Below are 17,015 nucleotides of genomic sequence, written 5' to 3' on the forward strand. Positions count from 1 at the left end.
TTGGGCACATTTTTAATCGTAACGTTTTAAGTCACCAGAGACGAAATGTAACGACAAGAACATTAAAACGAATGACAAAAAAACGAATTTGCTTTTTCAATTCAACGTCGATGGCTTCACGAGACGAATTTCAAAGATTTTGGACGAATCGGAATGCTAACAATTTGAATTATACTGAACCTTATATGAAATCTAGTGGTGGCTTTTTGAAATTCAAATTGAGAATTGAGCTTGGCGATGTTCGGGGACGAAATTAAAGTATCGATATAGGGATTTCGTGTGATACAAGACAGTGTTAAAAGAACCGGGGAAACCTATATTACGGAAAATATCCGAAATCCGAGATTCGTGTGTCCCTTATGTGATGACTTTAGGTCATTGGCATAACTTATAAAAAAAGATATAAATTGTCAAAAAAATGAACGTTTACTCAAAAAACCTTAATAAAGCCTGGCAAATTAATGGGATTAACATTTTGCAGTGAAACTAATTTTTAGCTGAATTCTCCGCTTTAGAGAAAAGAAATATAGTGTGGCGAGTATATTACGTCTACAAATAATACGTTTCCTAGATCAAAGCCTTAGGCTGGGGAGGGGCCGTGCCAATGAGATCATTTTTTAAAAGTAATTACAACGCGAGGTCTATTCCAGCCAAAGAATCATTTTGTCGGGACTCAAGTATGCTTTTCTTGAGTAGTTCATTTCACTCTTGACTGTACAAGCAGATGTCTCAATCAATTTTCGTACCTCAATCATGATCTTCTCAATTTAGCTGTTTAAAATTACTGTGCCGTACTTACGAAAAAACATGGAAAGCTCATGTACAGAACTACATCTGTTTATCATCATCCACGCCCATTAACCTTTTTTTTCTTGGTGATCCAAGTGTTTTGAGATGTTATGTTTCATATTTTCATGTACTTACAAAATGCACTGTAAGCTTCACAACCTGAGCCCAGTAATTCCTGAATTTTCTTCTCACCAAATCCAACACATCATTTCAGGCGCTCAATTAATAATCTTTAATTAAAGATTTTCGCTTTACTTTCAAAATGGTCCATGCATGCACTGTCCAACCGTTTTCCATCTGTGTATGATCAAAATGATGTTTAGACATCCCCAGCCCTTTTTGCAAATAATCGTATGTCGTCTGTGGACTAATTGCGCAAAGTTTCGGCAGAAAATCGTCCACTCCATCCGTAGTGCCCTGTATAAAATTATGATTTGAAACAGTCGTCTGCTGCACTCGCATGTGGTCATGATTCCTCAACATTAGCTTATATAGACATGTAAATCATAGCAAGTCACCAGACGAATTGTTCGAGGACAAAATGTCCCTAATTTCTATCTGAAAAAAAAATGCTTGAAAAACACCCTTCCACTCCACAGAAACAATTAGATTTTTCACATGTTGTTTGTGTATTTATGTGAAGTTGTTTGACGCTTGAATGGTTTCTATTGCAATTTGTTCTAGGTCTTAACTTAAATTGACCGGACTATTTGTCCTCCATGGCTGGTTCTTATATCTAGCCTTTCCAAGGACCTTCTCTGCGGTACAGATGAAGTGGTCATTCATCTGGTTGTTGAAGCTTTCTATGTCTAATTCTGTAGTGAGAAGTGGACCAAACTTGCCATCAATCTACGCTTGGAACTGTCCAGCAACTTGTAGATCTTTCAGCTTGTCCAAGTCAAATTTGATCCTTGTTGTGTTTTTCGTTCTTCAACCTTGAGTTTCAAGCTGGTTATTACAAGATCGTGATATTTCCAACATCTGCACTGGGGAAAGTTCTTGTCTTTGCTAGGTTCACACTAGACTGAAATATCTTGCTTACAAGGATTTAACGTGTGTTTTGTCTTCCCATTTGGTGCATGCCACGTTTTTGAGTGCTATATGTGGATGCATGTTTACTACCACCCGGTCTTGGAATTTTAACAAATTTGAGCAACACCCTCCGTTGTTGGTTCTCCCCATCCAAACTTGCCAATGGTGCCACGCCAGTTTGGATAACACTCGAGGCCTACTTTCGCATTCCAGTCCCATAGAACGACAATAATGTCCTTCTTTGGCATTGTTGCCATGGTTGTATAAAGATTATAGTAGAAGTCATTGATGATGCTATCAGGTGCATCACTTGGATGATGGTCATTTGAGCGGTAGATCTGCCAGCCTCAATGATATTATACGGCTGGACACTGGCCGACACTCTATGACGGAGGTAGCGATGCTTTTACTCAGGAAAGCCACTCCTTTTTCATGTTTTTTTTCTCTTCGCCACTGACCTATGACCTTCGTCCGTGAGTAGTGTATGTGGAGCATTTCGACCACCGTTGAGGCAGCATTTGCGTGGGAGGTCTGAGGTCGCGTGAGGCGTGGGAGGCCTGAGGTCGCGAGAGGCATCGAGGTGGGTCGACCCCAGCTGAGGCGGTATTTGGGGTTCCACCTGTTTAGGTGGAGTTTGGGACGTTTTGAGGGGGTGATTTAGGAGGTAATGCAGACCCAGGAAAATAAAGATACGACACGGGGCGCCTGAAACAACCGGAACTCACCAGAACATTCCTTAAGTGGTCAACGGGCAATATACAGTTGATCAGTATTTTATTTTAACACAACGTTTTACGGATACACAGCAAACACACTGTAAGCGGGTAATTACTTTTTTAAATATGCATACAATTCAAGCCAAATCAATACAATTCAAACCAAATCCACCACCACAAATATATAGCGTCAAACTACACTGATAAAAAGTAGTACATATCTCCTATAAATTTTGAATAATTTTACGTCAAAGCTCTGGCAATCTGACGTTGATGAAACTGTTCGTCGTAAACCGATGTTTTAAAGCGGGGAAAATGTTTCCCATAAAATCATTAACGAGTACATCGTTATCACTCTTATCCGAAGAAAACAAACGCGCAATTTTGTGCATAGTCAACCTCGGAAACGCTGTAACAGAAAAAATAGAACATTGTCCGCACACTGCTGACAACGGGCCCTGCAGGGGTCGGCAGTTGCAACGCGTACGCGTCTCGTTTTTCTTGAGGAATTTTGGAGTAGCTTGACCGGTTGCCCGTAGGAATTGAAGTACTCCCCCTCGCCATCTCTCGTGATGTAAATGGCCACCCAGTGTTGTCCCGATTTGGTGGACGGCCGCGTTAATACAAAGTTCTTTAACGAGCTGTTTGTCTTAATTTTGCTCTGATAGCCCATCGCCATCTGCGCGAGCCTATACCCGCGTATTTACTCCGTCGAAGTTCTTTAACGGGCTGTTTGTCTTAGTGCTGCTCTGATTACCCATGGCCATCTGCGAGAGCCCACCCGCCGGCTGTTTGTCTAGTTTTGCTCTGATAACCCACCGCCACATCTGGGAGTACACACCGGCGTAAATACAACATTCTTTAATGAGCCATTTTTTTCTAGCTATGCTCTGGACTAAACATTACCCACCACCAGCTGTTGCGCCCCTACCCGCTTGAGGGTTTTGCTGATTAGCAAACAATATTCACAACCATTCGTTCCGAGCCTACCCACGGTTTTTAATCCTTTTGAAGTGGAGTGGATATTTTTAAGCAATAATAGTTGCGCAGATGTAGCATTGAAAGGGGAAATAGGAGAGACAAATTTGGGGGTATACATAGACGGACAGCTTGAATTTCATATTTCCAAAGCTCGCTTGTACCCTCAGTCTTGCTGCTGTCGTCAATACGGCTCAACGCAAAGTCGATTCCCACTCTCCATCTTGTAATGGTGTGGCCGAAAACCAAAATTTACTTTAATTGGAACCTTTTCTTCGTGAAACCACCAATATCGGTTTGTCCTTTTCCCCATTCAATATGAAGTAAGTGGCATTATACCAGAAGCAAAACGTACTTATTTCAACTTGAGCGTATAATTATTTCTACATCAAAATGAATAATAAAAAAACCGGGGAAAATATCTGATCCACTTTTCCTCCCTTTTAATTGTAGGATATGTGATTAATGTACAAGAAAGTAAAAGCTTCATTCTGGGCGGTCGAAGAAGTTGATCTCTCCAAGGACTTACCACACTAGGAGTCTCTCAAGCGGGAGGAGAGAAAATTCATCTCCCACGTTTTGGCTTTCTTCGCGGCCAGCGACGGCATTGTAAAGGAAAATCTCCTTCAGAGTTTTACCCATAAAGAGGTTCAGGTACTTGAGGCGCGATGCTTCTACTGATTGCAGTTCACCATGGAGAATATTCACTCAGAAATGTACAGCTTGTTGATCGACACCTACATCAGAGACCCGGAACTGAGGTGTGTGGTTTAACTCTCTGGTTGTTAGTAGGCAAGTTTGAGAGGGGTATTCCTCATACACTTATTGTTCATTTTGTAAGTAATTTATTTTTTTTAATTACGTATCAATTTCTGTTACGCATGACTTTCCTGTTCAACGCCATTGAGACGCTACCTTGCGCCAAAAAGAAGGCTGACAGGGAGCTGAACTGGATTAATTCGGAAACATCTACCTACGGCGAGAGAGTCGTGGCCTTTGCCGCGGTGGAAGGGATTTTCTTCTCGGGATCTTTTGCCTCCATCTTCTCGCTGAAAAAAACGCGGATTGATGCCTGGCTTGACGTTTTTTAATTAGCTGATTAGCCGCGATGAGGTATGTGTCGCAACGATATGTTTTTATCTATAGTTTCTCGTTTTGTGATGAATCATTAAATCCAAATCCTAAACGCAATAATAATCTTTGTATGTATTCATTTCTATATACGTGTACGTATTGACTTATCTATTCAATCGTTTAATATATTATACTGATTTTGTCACTATTCATTTCCAGGGTTTACATCATGACTTTGCCTGCCTGATGTCTGGCCATCTCGTCCACAAACCCTCGGAAGAAGGCATCCACTCCATCATCAAAGAAGCGGTATACATAGAGCAGGAGTTCCTCGCGAAAGCCCTACCATGCTCGCTGATTGGAATGAACGGCACGCTTATGAAGCAGTACATCGATTTTGTGGCCGATTGCTCCAAGAACTCAAATGCTCAAAGGTACGTCAAAACAGATATTTGCCCCCGAATCTATTGCGTATTTGGAAGAAAGAAATACATGTTTCTTTGTATAAGTGGACTTATGAGGGCTCATTTTCTAATTTGTCTTTCCCTGATATGAAATGTTCAAAACCTTTTCGATTTCATGGAGAAAATCTCTCTGGAAGGGAAGACCAATTTCTTCGAGAAGAGGGTCGGCGAGTACCAGAAATCGGGCGTCATGGCTTCCAAAGAAGAGATGGTATTTACGCTAGATGCGGACTTCTAATGAGACATTTTCAATTTATCGTTCAAACACCCACCTCTTAACTATATCATCAGAAAACACCCCTCTCCTATGACGTTTTAGCGTTGCACGTGGTATTTGTGGTATTAATCTTATTTTTAATAACTTTATATTGAGCCTCTGCTGAATTATATAAGGTCCACTACATTAAATATAACTACGCTTAAACGAATTGAAAACGAATACAAAACGCACGGCAAACACTTTGTTCTTTTTTGTTTTATTCAGCTACGTTTTTTAGTTACCAACCACCATAAATAATCAAACTGCAAACATTTAACAAAATCAAACTATAACTAAGTTAATGGTACCACTGGTCAATGACTATTTACTCGACACTCTCCACTGCGTTTTGAATGAGTTCAGTAGTGTTATCGAACAAGGACGAATTTAAATGAATATCCAATTTCTTCTAAGTCGTCTTTCCATTCATTAAAATGTCTTCAATCATGGAACTCAATTCGGTGTCCAAGTACATGCTCGCTCCGATGAATTAACAGCCTCCCAAAAGACTAACGACTGCATGAAATACCGGGCGCACTCTACTGACGTTTAATGATGCAATCACCTCCTCGACGTGCTGGGGCACGAAATCATCTATGCGGTTTTAAGGATTCACGCCAAAAAAAACAGGCATGCGTGGTCCTATTGACTGGGACAGTCTTTCTCACAACCTTTGCAACCCAGCTGGTCTTGTGCGTCGTTTTTTATACACTCCAGTATCGCGTATCATGTCCACAACGCACCATCGCGCTTACCAGGTAACCAATTAACAACCGACACATATTTTTAGTAATTTAACTTATCCGGTCTTGTCGAAACGTGTCCGTGACCTCGTCAACGTGACGTCATTATTCCGACGTTTTCCGTACGTGTTTCTCATTCCCAATTCTACCTGACCCCCAAATAAATAAAACAGATAAAATAACAAAAGAAATAAAGAAATAAAGAAAAAAATACGCTTCGCCTTACGATCCATTTCACGCCTGTACCCCAAAACTCCACCTCAACGGGTGGAACCCCAAATACTGCCAAAAAAATCCGGCTGCAGAACAACTCGAGGGGCTTCCTCTTCCCCCTCCTCTTCCAGCTCCTTGTACCAGTAAGTTGCTGTAATGCTGGGTTCTTTGGCCTCCACCGTGACTTGTCCACTTCACCCTCATAGCGCTTCAGACAATTATCGGTTATATGGACAACTTTGGGCTTATGATTCTGACGTTGACATCATTTAGCACTTTATTTACGAGGTATGGGCCTTCCCATCTTGGCTGGAGCTTGGGAGACAGCCCAACAGTTCTTTGCTCATCTGTCAACATCACAGGGTTTCCTGGTTTCAGACACTTCGGCTTGCCTGCTACTTGGTAATTTCGCTATTGGTGTTTTTATGAAGGTGCACTCTTGCCTTCTCGTGGGCCTCATACATTCTTTCTCTCATGTGTATGGCAGATTCAGCTTTTTCTTGGGGTTCTTCTGGACATCTTAAGACCAGGTCTACCGGGAGCTCTACTTCCCTACCAAAAGTGTTTGTCCAGTGCTGCTGTGCTCTGATGCCCGATATGCTATCATTACTAATGGTAAATGAATGTCCCAGTCCAACTGATTTTGAGCAACATAGGCGGTCAGTATATCTTTAAGCAACGAACAAAGACACTGGCAACTGTCTGGGCTGTAATATCCTGTAGGGGAAAGGCCTCCGTCCACTTAGTGAAGTAGTCTGCGATGACGAGGATGTATCGGTTTCTTCTTGTTTCTGTAATCGGAAATGGTCTTGTAATATCAATGGCGACCCTTTCCATCGGAACCCCGGAGACCTGTTGTCAAATTGTTTGGCACTTTGGAGGCATTGGGTACACCACGTCACCACTGAGTCTCTCAAGTCCTCTACGAAGAATCTGGACTTTACCTTTGCATGCATTTTGTTAATGCCGAGGTGGCCAGCAGTAGGGTCGCTATGAAGCCACCGAGAGTGGTGCCGATCATTCTCGTCCCAACGCCTGTATAACACGCCGTCGTGCAAACAAAGCTGCTGCCGTGCCCCCATAAGGTTTTGAGCCATGTACCCTCAGCAGACACCTCTCTCCAATTTGGTCGTGGATTTTCAATTTCCAGCCAGCCTATGATCTCCTGCAGAGTCTGGTCCCTTGTTTATTTTTTCTCTCAACTCCGAAGCAGTGAAACCTTTCAGCCAACAGAAAGACGACACCTCAAGAATGAACTGACTGCTGTCTCAACTGTGTGTATGCTGCGCAGGTAGTGAATGGACTGGTTCAGTTGGCGGGTCTGGATCTTGCCCTTGAATATTCCACAGCCCTCCCAGTTATTGGCATTTCTCCTTTGTGCTATGGTGCTGGTTTCCCTTAACTTGTGTCCGTCCCTCACGCGATGGCTGTTCCCCGCTGTTGTAGCCTTGCTCAACTTGGTCGCCCTTACACCGTGTACAATAATTATTGCACGGCCTTCTTGGCATGGCATCGGCATTGCTGTGCTTGCGTCCCGCTCGATGTTCAATATTGAAGTCATATTCTGCCAGCACTCGCAGCCATCTTGCAACTTGCCCCTCTGGTTCTTTGAAATTGAAGAGCCATCGGAGAGATCCATGATCTGTTATCAGAAGAAAGCGGCACCCATAAATTATAAGTATGGTCGAGAGTGTTTGATAAAGTGTACGAGACAGCACGCAACTCCTTTCTCGTAACACAGTAATTTCGCACTTGCTTTGACAAGGCACGACTGGCGTAAGCAATTACGCGCTCCTGACCATCTTGCAGGTTGGCTAAGAACAGTACCTATATTACTATTGCTGGCATCGATATCCAGAATGAGTTCTGCATCAACTTTCGGGTATGCCAAAACCGGAGCAGAAGTGAGTCGCTGTTTCAGTTGTTCGAAAGCCAATTGGCAGTCATGCGTCCACATGAAGTCCTTGTCTTTTTCTGCAAAGCAAGCTATAAACCTCCTGTAGTATGATGCCAGACCCAAGAAACTTCTCACCTCCTGTATGTTTCTTGGTACATGTGCTGGCCATTCCTCGATTTGCCGCGTCTTGCTTGGATCTGTCTTGACTCCCCCTTTTGAGACAATATGCCCCAAGTACGAAACCTCTCCCTGAAGCAGATGGCATTTATCAGGCTTGAGCTTCAGTCTGGCCTGCCTTATGCGATCTAGCACCACTCCCAGTCTGTCAATGTGCGACTCAAATGTCTTGGAGAATATAATGACGTCATCTAGGTACACAAGACATATCTGCCTCTGAAGCCCATGGAGGACTCTCTCCATTAGACGTTCAAAAGTCGACGGGGCATTGCAAAGCCCAAACGGCATGACCCTAAACAGGTACAGCCCGCCCTGACTTGAGAAAGCTATCTTTTCCTTGTCTGCCGTGCTCATTGGAACTTGCCAATGCCCCAAGGCTAGGTCAAAAACCTACATTTGCATAGTCAAATATCTGCTAACCTAGTTTTGTGTGTAACCTCACTCGTCGCGCGTAACTTCCTCTTAGAACGCAAGAAGAGTATAACAATCATTTACTTTTCTGTCTGAGTACTTGAATGCATTATGATAGTGTAGCGTTCACTTTAAGTTACACTGCACTGCGCCTTTAACGCATCTTGTATATATGTTTAGTTCAGAGGTCAACCTTCATGCATTCAGTTTCGTTTCGTTATCGTTCGTCTATACTAGTTTTCTGTCACACACGCAATATTTACAGTGCTTTTCCTATACTTTCGCTTGGAAGTTACAAGCTAGAATCAACGCTATTCTTTACATGATTTATTAAACATCGGCAGAGCTATTCCAGTGAGCAATCCAAGCTTCTCTCGTGGATTTTTGTGAGTGTTTATTGACCGAACTTTGTGAGCGTATTCACCACGTGAGTTAAAACCAACTCGCCCCGCATTCACGGCGCGGGCAGTCGCCCCGTTCGCGTTGCGTTGTGCATGGACTCGGCCCAGTTTTGGCTGTTTACATACTTCAACTTGGTGAGTCATTTAACTTTCAATAAACTCGGGAGTTAAAGTAGGACGGAGTAACTAATTCCTACATTGGTGACCCAGACCTGAGCCAAACAACATGGAAACCAAATCTGACTCTGATCATGCTGATTCCAAACCGGGCACATCCAAAGGTGCTACTGCTAGTTCATCTCCATCTGCACCCACAACATCAGCTGCAGTGACTTTGAAGTTGCCTCCATTTTGGCCCAGTGACCCTGCCCTTTGGTTTGCGCAAGTTGAAGCGCAATTTCTAACCCGTAACATCACTCAGCAACACACCAAGTTCGCATACGTGGTAGGTTCCTTGCAGCCAGAGTTTGCAACTGAAGTGAGGGACATCCTCATTTCACCCCCTGAGCATAATGCCTATGACAGCCTGAAGACCGCCCTCATCCGTCGAACCTCCGTATCAGAGCAGAAAAGACTGCACCAGTTGCTAATATCGGAGGAGCTGGGGGACCGCAAGCCTTCACAATTACTACGTCGTATGCGGCAGTTGTTAGGAGACAACACGCTCGAAGAAAACATCCTGAAACAACTGTTTCTTCAGAGATTATCGACCAACGCCCAACTAATCCTGGCATCAACATCTCAAACGGCACCCATTGAGCAACTCGCAGAACTTGCAGACAAGATTGTTGAAGTTTCTGTCTCGCCTACTGTACATGTCGGGGCAGTTTCATCCAGCCAGCCTGGCAGTTCGTCGCCTCCAACAACCATGCCAAGTTCAGATATGCTCACACTACAAGCCAAAGTTGACCAGCTAACCCAACAAGTCAGCGCTCTCACATGCCAACTCTCCGGTCAGCCCCGTGGGAGATCGAGGAAGCGTGACACAACCCCACCCATTCGACGCCCATCTCGCAGTCGCAGCCCATCACACTCTGGCACTGACTGCTGGTATCACTGGCGATTCGGCGCTGATGCCAGAAGGTGTGTGTCCCCATGCAGCTTCAAACCCCGACAACAACAGGGAAACTCCGATGCCAGCGACTAAAGGCGACGAGTCTCCCTGGCACCGACACCAATAGTCGCCTATTCTTCATCACTGAACGCAAGACAGGGGCCCGGTTCCTGGTAGATACGGGAGCGGAAGTGAGCGTTTGGCCTCCATCGGCTGCGGATAAACGTCATGCCCAGTCTTCATCTATCAATCTTCAGGCGGTGAACAAATCTCCCATCAACACATATGGTGAGAAGTCACTCACTTTGGATGTCGGGTTGCGTCGAGTCTTCCGTTGGGTATTCATTATCGCGGACCTGCCGAACCCAATAATTGGAGCAGATTTTCTCCAACACTTCGGACTGCTAGTCGATGTTCAGCGTCGCAAACTCATCGACTCCACTACAAGCCTCACCGTAGGTGGAATTGGTTCAGATGCCATTCCCATCAGTCCAACCGTTGCCAAGCTGAGTGAGTCGCCCTATGAAGTGATCCTCGGACAATTTCCAGAACTGACACGTCCGACTTACACTGCCAAGGACGTTAAGCACTCTATAACGCATCACATTGTGACTAAGGGTCTCCCAGTGTCAGCACGCCCAAGACGCCTGGCACCCGACAAGTTCATCACGGCGAAAGACGAGTTCAATCATATGCTTGATCTTGGCATCATCGAAGCTTCAGACGGTGCATGGTTGTCGCCATTACATATGGTGGCCAAGAAGTCAGGTGACTGGAGGCCGTGCGGAGACTACCGTGCCCTCAACCGTGTTACAGTACCCGACCGCTATCCGATACCCCATCTGCATGACTTTACAGCCAATCTGGAGGGTAAACGCGTGTTCTCAAAGATCGACTTAGTACGCGCTTACCACCAAATTCCAGACCATCCTGACGACATCCACAAGACCGCCATCACAACACCTTTCGGTCTGTTCCACTTCCTTCGCATGCCCTTTGGCCTGCGGAACGCCGCTCAGACTTTCCAACGATTCATCGACATGGTTATGCGAGACTTACCTTTCGTGTACGCCTACATTGATGACATCCTGGTCGCCAGTGAAACAGAGGAGGACCATCTTGAGTACTTGCATCTTCACTTCAGCAGACTTTCCGAATATGGCATTATCATCAACCCATCCAAATGCCAGTTCGGGGTTCCCACCCTCAATTTCCTGGGACACAGAATCGACGCTGATGGTATCCGTCCCATGACAGACAGAGTCGACGCGATTGCAGAGTTCCCTCAGCCTACCTCCACCCGTCAACTGCGCAGATTTTTGGGACTGGTAAACTTTTACCGTCGTTTCGTGCCAAACTGCGCAAGCGTGATCGCCCCGCTGACAGACCAGCTGCGAAAAAGACCCAACCAGTCACGCAAATCAACCAAACTGAATTGGACACCTGAATGCCAGACAGCGTTCCTGCAGATCAAGCAATCACTCGCTGACACCACACTTCTCGCTCACCCTTCTTCGGTACTACCAACTGCCATGATGGTGGACGCCTCGGACACGGCAGTTGGCGGTGTGCTTCAGCAACTTTCCGAAGGAGTATGGCACCCCCTGGCCTTCTTCTCTCAGCGTCTTAAACCTGCAGAGAGTCGCTATAGCACCTTTGGGCGCGAACTACTGGCCATGTACTTGTCAGTCAGACACTTTCGACACTTCATCGAAGGACGAGAATTCTGCATTTACACTGACCACAAACCGTTGGTGTATGCTCTCAACTCCAAACCTGACCGGCATTCACCCAGAGAAGTTCGTCACCTGGACTATGTATCTCAGTTTACATCCGACATTCGTCACATCAAGGGCACAGAGAATGTTGTAGCGGATGCGCTTTCCCGATCTCACATCAGTGCCTTGACAACATCGACCCAGATTGACTTCGAGCAGATGGCCATGGATCAGACACATGACCAGGAACTCCACGGACTCCTGGAATCACCCACATCCCTGGACCTCAAGCAAGTTCCAATACCGACCTCAAGTACATCCATCTGGTGCGATGTGTCGACAACTCATGAACGCCCTTTCGTACCCCAAAACCACAGACGGAGTGTGTTCGATTCCATGCACAATCTGTCTCACCCTGGCATTCGAGCAACACTGAAACTGGTTGGTTCACGCTACGTCTGGCCACGCATGAACTCAGACATCAGAGCATGGGCCAAGGCCTGCGTCAAGTGCCAGAAGTCCAAGGTCCACAGCCACACCAAGACTCCGTTTGGAACCTTCGCATCTCCAGATGCACGTTTCGATCATGTGCACATAGACATCGTGGGACCACTCCCCCCTTCCCAGGGATATTGCTATCTACTCACATGCGTTGACAGGTTTACACGCTGGCCAGAAGCAATACCTATACCCGACTGCACCGCTGAAACAGTCGCCAAGGCCTTTGTGAACAGATGGGTCTCCACCTTTGGTGCTCCGTCTACGATAACCACAGACCGCGGACGACAGTTTGAGTCGGCCCTGTTCCACGCTTTGATGGTTCTCCTAGGTACCAGACGCACGCCAACAACATCGTACCACCCCATAGCAAACGGTATGGTTGAACGCCTGCATAGACAGCTCAAAGCCTCTCTCAAATCGAGTACTAACCCTCAACGTTGGACCGAAGCATTACCACTCATCCTCCTCGGGATCCGCACGGTGGTAAAGCAGGATCTTGGTTGCTCCACCGCCGAATTGGTGTTTGGCACCACCCTGAGACTTCCAGGACAGTTTGTTGCACCCCCCAACGATACTGGTAATCTCGCTGACCCTGCAGACTATGTTCACAGACTGCGACACACGATGCAGCACATCAGACCCACACCGCCTCGGTCGCGAGACAGAACTGCACAAATTCACAAGGATTTGATGTTGTGCAAGCATGTATTTGTCCGTTGCGATCATGTGCAGAAACCCCTCCAAACACCCTACAAAGGTCCATACGGAGTACTCAGCCGGACAGACAAGTACTTCACACTCGACCTGGATGGAAGGCAGGACACAGTCAGCTTAGATCGGTTGAAAGTTGCTTACCTCGATACAGATACCACCCCTTCCCAGCCATCTACCCTAGAGCTTAAGCGTGTACAGCCATCTCCTGCCATCCCTACGCACACTGTTGATGACCAACACACAGCAACACCAGCAGCTCCACGGCACACGCGTTCTGGCCGGCATGTTCATTGGCCATCCAAGTACACAGACATTGACTGTGGTTGATTTAACCTGAACACTTATCGCTCGCTTCAATACCATTTTGCGATCTAGAGGGGGGCTACTGTAGCGTTCACTTTTTAAAGTTACACTGCACTGCGCCTTTAACGCATCTTGTATATATGTTTAGTTCAGAGGTCAACCTTCATGCATTCAGTTTCGTTTCGTTATCGTTCGTCTATACTAGTTTTCTGTCACACACGCAATATTTACAGTGCTTTTCCTATACTTTCGCTTGGAAGTTACAAGCTAGAATCAACGCTATTCTTTACATGATTTATTAAACATCGGCAGAGCTATTCCAGTGAGCAATCCAAGCTTCTCTCGTGGATTTTTGTGAGTGTTTATTGACCGAACTTTGTGAGCGTATTCACCACGTGAGTTAAAACCAACTCGCCCCGCATTCACGGCGCGGGCAGTCGCCCCGTTCGCGTTGCGTTGTGCATGGACTCGGCCCAGTTTTGGCTGTGTACATACTTCAACTTGGTGAGTCATTTAACTTTCAATAAACTCGGGAGTTAAAGTAGGACGGAGTAACTAATTCCTACAATAGTAAATCCGACGCACTTGCCATGTAAGAAGGCGCATGTCTTTTGTGTACATTTTCCTTATCTAGCAAGTGTGTCAGACTTATGCACTTGAGTTGTCAAATGACTCACGCCTAGGTTTAGCGAAGGTTGACTCAATAACGTTGGCTGACTGAAATGTGTGTCAGACTTATGCACTTGCGTTGTCAAATGACTCACGCCTAGGTTAAGCGAAGGTTGACTCAACGTTGGCTGAATGAAATATGTGTCAGACTTATGCACTTGCGTGGTCAAATGACTCACGCCTAGGTTTAGCGAAGGTTGACTCAACGTTGGTTGACTGAAATGTGTGTCAGACTTACGCACTTGCGTTGTCAAATAACTCACGCCTAGGTTTAGCGTAGGTTGACTCAACGTTGGTTGACTGAAATGTGTTTCAGACTTATGCACTTGCGTTGTCAAATGAGTCCCGCCTAGGTTTAGCGTAGGTTGACTCAACGTTGGCTGACTGAAATGTGTGTCAGACTTATGCACTTGCGTTGTCAAATGACTCACGCCTAGGTTTAGCGTAGGTTGACTCAACGTTGGCTGACTGAAATGTGTGTCAGACTTATGCACTTGCGTTGTCAAATGACTCACGCCTAGGTTTAGCGTGGGTTGACGATGCAAGACAGTGCGTCGACTATTCCCGCCTAAATTTAACTGCTATGATAGACTCACATTAAGACGTAAAAACGTTCGAACCCACACCGTACAGACTCGGGTGCTGTGTGTAAGTGCAAGGTATAGTGTCTCAATATGCATGAAAATTCCTTGAAAGGAGACTAAGGCGCTTCGTTGTACGGTCACGTTGTCGTTCTGCCCATGCATGTCGCGTCGCATGCACCAGTCTTGTGATGCTTCTACACTACACTTTCAGACAGCAGCCCGCTGCCATCGGCCGGACAGCAAGCACTGCCTATAGCCTGCACCTGCCATGATGCCACCATTTGGAGGTAAGGGTTTATTTATTTATCTCTCTCCATTTTAGCACTAGCTACAGTTTATACTTGTGTCGAAATTTTGCGCCCACGTTTTGCTGCTTCTCAATTGGAAACGTTACCGTACGTAGTAGGTTTGTTTTATGATCTCATGATGCAGTATATGATGTTGGTCGTTGAAACGACCTTTACTGATTCAGTGGGCTACTCATGTAACTCGTGCTTTAGAGTTCAATCCAAAGTGCATTATTATTATGTTCGAAGCAGATGGTGATTTGCAATCTACTCTATCATGACTTCGTAATACTTGAATGTGTTTTGGAGAGTGGTCCAATAATTTCGTACCATGGTATAATCAATGTGATTCCCCAAACTTGAAATTGTTATCATGAATTATAATATGGAACCAATTATAATTGTTTTCCCTGCAGATTTCAAGACTGATTCATAGAGCAATATTGATGTTGCTTTCATTCTTGGTAGGAGAATCCAGAAGTTGGCCTATTACTGACCAGAAGGTAGGTTTGTTTGTTTTTTGCTTACCCCCAAATAAGCCCCAATAGCTGATGTATGATGTATCAATAAGACTGATGAATAAATTCATGACAGTTTCAAAAACTGAAAATACACCCCTTTAAATTTGTAATTGTTCCCAGCTTCCTTTTCTCTTTGACAGCAAAATGTTGTTTTAAAATGCACCAGGAACTTGAAATTGTGTTAATGATTGTGACGGTGACAAAATTAGAGTCGTTTGATTGATGTTGACAGAACTGTATTTTTCCTTTCCATTTCTTTTATGGGATGAGCCCACTGTGCAGCCAAATCTTCTGTACTTAGGGGAAGAGAAGGATATTCTATCAAAGGAGGAGTACTACATGTTTCATGCAGAACAACAGGACCTCTTCCAATTAACGGGGACAATTGATGCGCTGTTGTCTTTGTTGGCTAGCTACTTCATTTATGACATGTCATATCCAAATGTATCAGACGCACTCTTACCTTCTTGCAGTTGGCAAGGATACATCCTTAAGTCTGTTATGCATTTGAAAGGCAGAATAAATGGACACACTAGAAGTGTGTCAAGCTTGGCTGACGTAAAATGACCTTGACTCATTTGTGTGTCATTCTGGTGTCGGTTTACACGTTTTCTTTAAGTTTTTTAATTTACTCGTCGAGTGAGTTTTTATGCTAATTACTCATCTGTGTGTCATTTTTAAATTACTCACCAAGTGCGTCCCAAATATTTTGATGCACCGGATGAGTAAATTTCCAGTGAGTATCTTTGCAGATATCACATTTGGTGTGGCGTTCTGAAGTCTAATCGTTTTACTCGTAACTATGGGTATTCCAACATAATACCTATTTGGTACATCATTAGACTCTATTAACTTTATGCGTTTCAATGAGTAAATTACTCAGAATATTCTTTGTGTGCACGAGGTGTCTTCTTCCAACGTCGATGACGCAGTTGTGCTTGTCCAGAAAGTCCAATCCAAGAAGAATGTCATTATGAATATCAGCTTCAGCTATCACCATTTCGTGGTGCACCTTTCTTCCACCTAGCTGAAGCTCGACTGTTGCCTCCCCATAAACACTTAGCAATGTCTCGTTTGCTTGGAAAGCACGCTCGAACTATTGGTTATTGGCTTGCTATCCAACTGATCTACCACTCTTTTGGAAACGATGGAGATAGTCGCACCCGTATCGAAAAGCATTTCTACTGGAGTTCCATTGATGAGCCCAGCTACATGGAGGTCCGCACCAACCGGGGCTATGGTTCCGCTATAAAACACTTTTTGTGATGGCATTTCGCGCATGGCTGACCGTCAGCCCTCGGAGTCAGCCTTTCTTCGTTTCCCTGCTGTTCTGTTTCTGTCTTTGGGGTGCGTCATGTAGGGCAGTCCCGCTTGAAGTGGCCCTGTTCTCCACATTTGAAACATCCTTTCTGGTTCTTTCGGGGTCATTTTCTCGCCGGATCAAAGACTGTAGCTGTTTGCCTATCTCTTCCTATCTCTTCCAAGCTTGGATACGGTACTGTCATGAGGT

General features: G+C 45.1%; 1 pseudogene; it reads left to right on the forward strand.

The window, feature by feature from the left end:
- The first annotated feature begins 3,805 nt into the window (after window positions 1-3,805).
- LOC119720373 lies at window positions 3,806-5,291 on the forward strand (annotated as a pseudogene).
- Window positions 5,292-17,015: the final 11,724 nt, after the last annotated feature.

This window comes from Patiria miniata, unplaced genomic scaffold (genome assembly GCF_015706575.1).
Source record: "Patiria miniata isolate m_02_andy unplaced genomic scaffold, ASM1570657v1 HiC_scaffold_9, whole genome shotgun sequence".
Classification (NCBI taxonomy): domain Eukaryota; kingdom Metazoa; phylum Echinodermata; class Asteroidea; order Valvatida; family Asterinidae; genus Patiria; species Patiria miniata.